Consider the following 9,996-nt stretch of genomic DNA (forward strand, 5'->3'; position numbering starts at 1 on the left):
AACATGCACATAAGAAATTTTGTCGAGATCTGCAGCACTTATAAGTATAATGGCGTGACTGATGAGGCTATCAAGTTGAGGCTTTTCCCATTCTCACTGAGGGATAAGGCTAAAGACTGGTTACATTCTGAACCAGCTGGGTCCATCACTACGTGGCAAGATCTTGCACAAAAGTTTCTGGTGAAGTTTTATCCAATGCCAAAGACTGCTGCTATGAGGAGTGCTCTTACTCAGTTTGCGCAGCAACCTACAGAATCTATGTGCGAGGCTTGGGAACGCTACAAGGAAATGTTGAGAAAATGTCCACATCATGGAATGCCGGATTGGATGGTAATCACTGGTTTTTATAATGGTTTGGGGGCCCAATCTCGGCCCATGCTCGATGCAGCAGCTGGAGGAGCCTTATGGGCTAAAAGCTATACTGAGGTGTATAATCTTATAGAGACAATGGCTGTAAATGAGCATCAAAACCCAACTCAGAGGATGACGTCAGGCAAGGTCGCAGGTATTCTGGAAGTTGATGCAGCCACCGCTATTGCAGCCCAGCTCCAAGCGCTATCAATGAAGGTTGATTCTCTGGCTACGTATGGAGTTAATCAAATAGCTATGGTTTGTGAGCAGGTTCTCATGCTACGGATCAGTGTTCTCTTGTCAACGAATCTGTTCAGTATGTGAATAATTATTAGCGACAACAGCAGCCTGTGCCAGCGACCTATCATCCTAATAACAGAAATCATCCAAATTTCAGCTGGGGGAATAATCAGAATGCTATTCAGCCACCATATCAGCAAGGGGTGAGTAAACAGTTTAACCCACCTGGATTCCAGCAACCACAGCAGTATGCTACAAGGCAATCATATCCTCAACAGGGAAGTGCAGCTGCACCTACTAGTGCTAATTTTGAGGAACTTAAGCTGTTGTGCAAGAGTCAGGCGGTTTCTATCAAGACCTTGGAAAATCAAATCGGTCAATTAGCCAATGCAGTGCTCAATCGTCAACCTGGCACTCTTCCCAGTGACACGGAAGTACCAGGCAGGAAGGTAGCTAAAGAGCAAGTCAAGGCTATTACCTTAAGGTCTGGAAAAGTAGCTGAGGATGAAAAGGCAAAAGTAGAAGCTGAAGTTAGAGATAAAGAATCTAAGAAAAAGGAGAAAGCGGCGGAACCAAGGAAGACTACTGTTGAACACACTCTGCCTGAGGCTAATACAGGGGAGAAACAGCTCTATCCTCCACCACCTTTTCCTAAGAGATTGCAGCAACAAAAGCTGGATAGACAGTTCGGGAAGTTTTTGGAGGTGTTCAAGAAACTTCACATCAATAATCCTTTCGCTGAGGCTCTGGAACAAATGCCTAGTTATGCGAAGTTTATGAAGACTATTCTTTCAAGAAAGGTGAAACTGGATGACCTTGAAACCGTTGCTCTCACGGAAGAATGCAGCGCGGTTCTGCAACAAAAGTTACCACCAAAACTGAAAGATCCAGGAAGCTTCACCATTCCTTGCACCATTGGCAATCTAACTTTTGACAAGTGCCTTTGTGATTTAGGAGCAAGCATTAATCTGCTGCCCTTGTCGATCTTTAAAAATCTGGATCTGCCTTATCCAAAACCCACATACATGTCGCTACAATTGGCGGACCGTTCCATTACTTACCCAAGGGGCATAGTTGAGGATGTGCTCGTCAAGGTGGATAAGCTCTTCTTTCCAGCAGATTTTGTTATTCTGGATTTTGAGGAAGATAAGAAGATTCCCATAATCTTGGGGAGGCCTTTCTTGGCTACTGGCCGTACCTTGATAGATGTGCAAAAAGGGGAACTTACTATGCGGGTCCAAGATCAGGATGTGACCTTCAACGTATTCAAGGCAATGAAATTCCCTACAGAAGATGAGGAGTGCTTAAAAGTGGATGTGATTGATTCCGCGGTTACTTCGGAACTCGAGCACATGCTAATGTCTGATGTATTGGAAAAGGCCTTAGTGGGGGAATTTGACAGTGATGATGAAGATAGCAACGAGCAATTACAATATCTGAACGCTTTTCCCTGGAAGCGAAAGCTGGACATACCATTTGAATCTCTTGGTACTTCTGACCTTAAGAATGCTGAAGGGAAGCTCAAACCATCAATAGAGGAAGCACCTACCTTGGAGCTCAAACCACTACCTGAACACTTGAGGTATGCTTTTTTAGGTGATTCATCTACGTTACCTGTTATTATTTCAGCTGACCTTTCAGGTAGTGAGGAAGACAAGCTCTTAAGGATTTTGAGAGAATTCAAATCGGCTATAGGATGGACCATAGCAGACATCAAGGGGATAAGTCCTTCATATTGTATGCATAAAATTCTGCTAGAGGAAGGTAGTAAGCCAACTGTGGAACAGCAACGAAGACTGAATCCCATCATGAAGGAGGTGGTGAAGAAAGAAATTCTGAAATGGCTAGATGCAGGCATCATTTATCCTATTTCTGACAGCTCGTGGGTGAGCCCCGTACAATGTGTACCTAAGAAAGGAGGTATCACTGTGGTCGCAAATGAAAAGAATGAGCTCATCCCTACTCGAACAGTTACAGGATGGAGAGTATGCATGGATTATAGGAAATTGAACAAAGCCACAAGGAAGGATCACTTTCCTCTTCCATTTATTGATCAAATGCTTGACAGATTGGCGGGACATGAGTATTTTTGTCTTCTGGATGGTTATTCCGGGTATAATCAGATTTGTATTGCACCAGAGGATCAGGAAAAGACTACCTTCACTTATCCATTTGGCACATTTGCTTTTCGTAGAGTTTCGTTTGGGTTATGTGGCGCCCCGGCCACCTTTCAGAGATGTATGATGGCTATATTCTCTGACATGATTGGAAATAACGTCGAAGTGTTCATGGATGACTTCTCCGTCTTTGGACACTCATATGATGAATGTTTGAATAATCTGCGCGCCGTACTCAAAAGATGCGTGGAAACTAATTTGGTGCTTAATTGGGAGAAATGTCATTTTATGGTGCGTGAAGGCATTATCCTTGGGCATAAGGTCTCTAGCAAGGGTCTGGAGGTGGACAAGGCCAAGGTGGGAGTCATTGAAAATCTTCCCCCACCCAATTCTGTGAAAGGAATCCGTAGTTTTCTTGGTCATGCGGGTTTTTATCGGCGATTCATCAACGACTTTTCAAAGATATCTAAGCCGTTGTGTAATTTGCTTGAGAAAGATGTGCCTTTCAAATTTGATGATGAATGTTTGGCAGCATTCGAGACTCTCAAGAAGAGTTTGATCACTGCATCAGTTATTACAGCACCGGATTGGACAGAACCGTTTGAGATGATGTGTAATGCGAGTGATTATGCGGTAGGTGCAATTCTGGGACAGCGCAAGAAAAATCTCTTCCATGTGGTCTACTATGCGAGTAAGACTTTAAATGGTGCCCAATTGAACTACACCACTACTGAGAAGGAGCTTTTGGCTATAGTCTTTGGCTTTGAGAAATTTCGATCTTATCTGCTTGGTACGAAAGTAACAGTATTCACTGATCATGCAGCTATTCGCTATCTGGTTTCTAAGAAGGATTCGAAGCCGAGACTCATTCGTTGGGTGCTTTTACTTCAGGAATTTGAGTTAGAGATCAAAGATAGAAAAGGTACCGAGAATCAAGTAGCTGACCATCTCTCTAGGTTGGAGAATCCCGATTCTACTTCACAAGATAGGACGTTAATCAATGAATCTTTTCCGGATGAGCAGTTGTTTGCAATTTAGGAGGAAGAACCATGGTTTGCAGATATTGTAAACTATCTTGTCAGCAATATAATGCCTCTTAATTTGACATCCGCGCAAAAGAAGAAGTTTCTGCATGAGGTGAAGTGGTATATGTGGGATGAGCCATATTTATTTAGACAGGGAGCTGACCAGATCATCAGGAGATGTATCCCGTTCTGTGAGACGGAGGGGATATTACGAGACTGCCATTCCACGGTTTATGGTGGACACTATGGAGGTGAGAAGACGGCAGCTCGTATTCTGCAAGCAGGTTTTTTCTAGCCTACTTTGTTCAAGGATGCTCATCAGTTTGTCTTAAGGTGTGATCGTTGCCAAAGAATGGGAAATTTGTCAAGGAAGGATGAGATGCCATTAAATGTGATGCTTGAAGTCGAGGTCTTTGATGTGTGGGGAATCAATTTCATAGGGCCTTTTATCTCATCTTGCAATAATCAGTACATCTTGCTGGCAGTCGATTATGTCTCAAAATGGGTCGAAGTTAAAGCTTTACCGACAAATGATGCAAAGGTAGTACTAAATTTTCTTCATAAGCAAATTTTCACAAGGTTTAGAACGCCTCGGGTAATCATAAGTGATGAAGGATCGCATTTTTGCAACCGTAAGTTCACTTCTATGATGCAGCGTTATAATGTGAATCATCGAGTAGCTACAGCCTATCATCCGCAAACAAATGGTCAAGCGGAAGTGTCTAACAGAGAGATAAAGCGCATTCTAGAGAAGGTTGTTTGTCCGTCAAGGAAGGATTGGTCTTTAAAGCTCGATGAAGCTGTTTGGGATTACAGAACAGCATACAAAACTCCACTAGGGATGTCACCATTTCAGTTGGTGTACGGTAAGGGATGTCATCTACCAGCGGAGCTTGAGCATAAGGCCTACTGGGCATTGAAGAAATTGAACCTGGATTTAGATGCAGCTGGTAAGAAAAGAATACTTCAGCTTAATAAACTTGATGAATTTCGACTTCAAGCGTACGAGAATAACAAAATGTATAAGGAAAAGGTGAAGAGGTGGCACGATAGGAAGCTACATCCTAAGTTATTTGTACCAGGGCAACAAGTTCTTTTATTCAACTCTCGGCTCCGACTTTTTCCTGGGAAGTTGAAATCAAGGTGGTCTGGACCTTTTATTATCAAAACTGTGTTTCCACATGGAGCGGTGGAAATTTTTGAGAATGATTCGGACCAAGCATTCAAGGTTAACGGTCAGCGGTTGAAGCACTACTATGGGGACATTGCAAACCGAGAGGTGGTTAGTGCCATTTTGTTGACTACTTGAGAAAGGTACGGAACGTCAAGCTAATGACGAAAAAGAAGCGCTGCGTGGGAGGCAACCCATGAATTGTCGTTACAGGAACCCTTAGAAGTTAATAACCTATCCAAAAACACAAAAAAATCAGAAAACAGGGGCTGAAAAAAAAAATTCCAGAGACCCTCTGCGCGCCCGCGCAGCTATGCTGAGCGGCCGCGCAGCTTGCTGTGCGCCCGCGCAAAAATGTTGAGCGACCGCGCAGGGGTCGAGTTCCAGAAAATTTTTTGCAGTTCAGCAAAAAAAAAAACAAAAAAAAAAAACAATAACACAACAACAGTTTTAGCCCATAAACCCACAAATTGTTCCCACTACCCCATCATTTTAACCCTTAATTCCCAAACCCTAATCTAATCCATACCCTATATATACATACACCTATCCTACATATCTCCCACAAAACTTCCTACACTTAAACCCTCTCACAAACATAAAAAATCAGTTCTTACACACTTCTATTCACGAATCAATGGCAACCAAGAGAGCACGCACTATTGACAGCAGCAGCACAGTTCCTACTGCTGATTCTTCGAGGGGCACTGCTGCAAGGCCTCGGTTAACTGACAGAGCTGCGGAGGAGGAGTACACTAGGCTGTTGGGGAAGCCGATTCTGAAGGAGAGGGGGTTTTTACCATCAGGGAGGGATGGTGAGTTGTTGCCCATAATTGCAGAGAAGGGGTGGATAGCTTTTTGTGAGTCACCCGAAGCAGTACCGATGAGCGTTGTTCGCGAGTTCTACGCGAACGCGAAGGCTGAAAAGAATGGGTTTTCTGTAGTCCGTGGGCTGACGGTTGATTATCATCCTGCGGCGATTCGCCGTGTGATTGGACAGCGAGAGAGGAAGCCCGAGGAGGAGAACTGGAATGAAAAGACTGCTGAGGATTTTGACTTGGATTTGATTTGTGCGACTCTCTGTCGACCGGGCACAGTTTGGAACCGCAGTCCAGCCAATAATGAGTATCGTCACTTTCCGGCGATCGCCATGAACAGGTATGCCCGTGCATGGAATGCATTTATATGTTCTAATATTTTGCCTTCTTCACATGCACACGAGGTCACAGTTGAGAGAGCACAGCTGTTGTGGGGAATTCTGAATGAGGAATACTATGTGGACCTTGGTGAGTTTATCTACCAAGGAATTCTGAAGTTTTTGAGAGGAGCAAAGCATATGAACATCCCTTATGCATCCACGGTTACGAAGCTATGCCGAGCAGTGGGAGTGAACTGGCCGGCTCATGAGCAGTTGCAGTTGCCAGCAGCTCCGATAGATTCTGGCACTCTGAATGGGATGCAGGAGTGGACCGGTGGTGAGCCTGAGGAGCATGGGCTGGGTTATCGTCTTCCAGGAGGGCGTCCAGCACGAGGTGCTACTATGGCTAGGCCAGGGCATGGTGAGGCTGGTTCGTCGAGAGCTCAGGAGGGTGCTGGGATGGGTGATGCCCAGTATAGGAGGCTTTCACGGCGGATGGATGCCATGTATGAGACGCAGAGTAGGTTTGCTCAGGAGCTCACCCTTGCGTTAGGGACTGCTTTTCGAGGCCTTGGAGCTGATATCCAGTGGCCAGTTTTTGGTGAGGACTCTGCATACCCGCCGCCTGATACTCCACCCGCTGAGGGTGATGATGATGATGACTCCGAGTAGGTATACCCTGTGTTCCTTTCTACTACTTTCACTGAGGACAGTGAAGATTTTTAGTTTGGGGGTGGTAGTTAAAGGAATATTGTGTGTGTGTCATTTAGTTGCATATTCATGATAGTTAGTTCATTTAGTTGCATATTCATGATAGTTAGTTCATATTTTTTTATGAATGTCATGTAGCTCATGCATTTACTATGATCCCATTTGCAATGATTTATCGACTGAATTGTGATATTGATGCGAGTGTAATGATAGCAGTAAAGTGATATTAAGTTGTGTAGGTTGATATGCATGCTAGAAACAATTGTAAGTCCACTGAGTCTTAAAGAATGCGTAAGGGCTAGATTGTTGTTATGATTTGGTTGTTTTCAAGGTCAATCTATTTATTATGCTTAGAATTCGATTATAGGTTCTTAGTGATAAAAACATGAAAAAGAAAATATTTTTTTTGGAGAAAAAAATATGGAAGTTGTTGCTAGTTGTGGCTAGGCGTCAAATGGCTAGTAGCCGGCTCGCTTATGTTGCGAGTAGTCTAGGGTTGAGTAAGATGGAGCGAAACGCACTTGCTCAGAAGTTATGAAAAAAAAAAATTCTGCATAATTGATCAAGAGTGGGCTCTTTGGTATTCGAGTTATTAAGTTCTTAGGGGACTTTGTGCCTAGTGACCTAAGGCTTTTAGAGTCTGGGATCCGCTAACCTAACGCTCGTTACATGGATACCATTGTATAAGTCTTTTTTGGACCTCACTCATTGCACGGTTAAATAAGCATTTGAGTTGTAAATAAAAAGCACAAATCCGTAGTAAGCTCCAGAGTTCTTGTAGTGTTGTATATCACTTTGTGCCTAGAATTTTTATTCTTTGTATAATCGTAGGATTGCCTTGAGGATAGTATAGTCATAGTAATTGGTCTAGTTCCGAAGCATATCTGTTAAGCATTCGCACACACCACGTTTCTGGTTGTTTGTCCGGTTGCATGAGTTTATTGATCTTTAGATGTCTAACTGCATTCGTTGAGATGTGACAATTTGGTCGGTTAATTGTAGTAAGGGGGGATCATTGCATTTTCATATAGATTGCATTCATGCATATTTTTATTTGTTTTGAGTCTGTGACGCTTGAGGACAAGCATCGATTTAAGTTTGGGGGTGTGATAAGTGGCATTTTATACCACTTAGAACGTCTTAAAATGGCTTAAATTGGTGTCTTGAAATCAAGTATTTTGTGTATTTAATGCGTTTTTCTAGTGTTTATGCATTTCAGGGTATTAGTTGCATTTCGGGGGAGGAATCATCAAGAATAAGCCTTGGCATGTGTTCACCATTGCGAGAGGAAAGGAATGGGCAGATTACGGCGAAGAAACGGAGCAAGCTTGGAATTTTTCCAGTAGGATCCTGCGCGCCCGCGCAGAAATGCTGAGCGGCCGCGCAGCAGCCTGCGCGCCCGCGCAGAAATGCTGAGCGGCCGCGCAAGGTCGGGGAAAAAGCTGAATTATTTTAGACTTCTACTTCTGTGTGGCTTCCAACTTCTATGTAATCTGAGTTTTATGGGACTATTATATAGGTAGATTTGAGACATTTTCATAGAGAGTATTAAAGAGATTATGTTTTAGATTGTGTTTTACGCAAGAAGCGAAGGAGATAAGGAAGAAGACCGATTTAGCACACCGCAACGAAGAGGAAGCATATATTCTTGTGATTCTTGTTTCGTTGTAACGTTGGATGCTAGTTTTCTTGCTTTGACTTATTTACTCTTGTGACGTACTCTGTTTTAATATAATTAGTTTAGTTATTATTTTCTTGTGTTTGTTTATCATGATTTCATATGAACCCATGATGGCGATGAGTTCTATTATGGGCTAATCGTGATCATGGGGTTACAACGGATTTATTATGGAATTCTTTAGTTAATTGTTTAATACTTTAGTGTGTGATGATTGCATGATATCTAGTATTGGTTGCGCGTATTCGTCTTATGTGCGTCGCGAACATATAAGATAGGGTGTTAATCTCTTGTGAAGCGACGGTGGATCTTGAGATTTAGAACTTGCCATGCTAGCATAGGTTCATGTACGTTGTGCATGATTAGTGGGTAACTCTAACAGTTTTATTTGCCCTATATAATCAAAAGGAATAACTTGTGCTTAAATCGTTGTGTTGTCAATTTCTGTAGACATATAGGAACTCAACATAATTGATGACTATTCAACTTCTATCTTAATTGTGGATGCTTGGTAGAATGGTATTAGTACAATGAAAGTTGGCTTTTATCAGTTTCGTGTTATTCGATTAATGTCATCACTGTCACATGCTAAATGTAATTAAAATGGCTATAGAAGGAAGTAATAATGAAGTTGTGATCTCATGAGTGTTTTATTATTGATAATTTGAAGTGTTAGTTAAGTGGTTAATTAAGTAGTTAATTATAGTTAATATTTGATCAACAATTTTAAGTGTTATTATCTTAACATTGAGAAGTAATCATACATTGGTGGGTGAGTTTAATTAGACAGTAATTTAGTCTGAGTCTCTGAGGGAACGAACTAGAAAGTATTCTATATTACTTGCGAACGCGTATACTTGCGTGAATATTAGTGCGTGTTTTCACCCTAACAGCTTAACATGAGATCCATGCCTTGTATTTAATCGGGACATTGTAGGGTAGAAGGAGTTTATTGTACGGTAACTATTCACTGACAGGTTCTTGGTATTCTAAGCAGTGAATTCATATTATCCGGATAGTCCCGATATGTTGAGAAGCATCACTCACGATGTAGAATAAATGTGATTAATTAATTAATCATATTTAATAAATTAGAGAATTTATATAAATAATGATAAAATAGTTTTATTATTATTTATTTCTACTATCGGCTTAATATTGAACCTACAGGGTCACACCATAAAAAGAGAATGATTTAATGGTGGAGGAATTAATTAATAATGGCTAATAATTATTTATTTGTGAAATAAATAATTAATTGGCAAATTTAATAATTGATTAAATGAGATTTAATTGATTATAAATTAATTAAGAAAAGTTTTTAATATTATTAATTAAAGGATTTAATTTTTGGAAATTAAATCAAGAGAGAGAATTATTTCTAAAGTGTTTAGAAAAAGGATTAATAATTAAAAGGTATTTTAATTATTAATGAGAATAATAAATGGGATAATAATAATATTATTTATGGGAAAATTTCAGCTGAAAATTTTGCCTATAAATACACTATTATAGACCCTATTTTATTCTAACCCACATCGAACCCGAATACTCAAAAAGTTTGA

The 9,996-nt window shown here is 41.2% G+C and overlaps 1 non-coding gene across 1 annotated transcript; it reads right to left on the reverse strand.

The window, feature by feature from the left end:
* Positions 1–210: 210 nt before the first annotated feature.
* Positions 211–317, reverse strand: LOC141669421 (small nucleolar RNA R71). Its single transcript, XR_012553707.1, has one exon. It is a non-coding gene; the product is annotated as a small nucleolar RNA R71 (small nucleolar RNA).
* Positions 318–9,996: the final 9,679 nt, after the last annotated feature.

Source organism: Apium graveolens, chromosome 6 (assembly GCF_009905375.1).
Source record: "Apium graveolens cultivar Ventura chromosome 6, ASM990537v1, whole genome shotgun sequence".
Lineage (NCBI taxonomy): Eukaryota > Viridiplantae > Streptophyta > Magnoliopsida > Apiales > Apiaceae > Apium > Apium graveolens.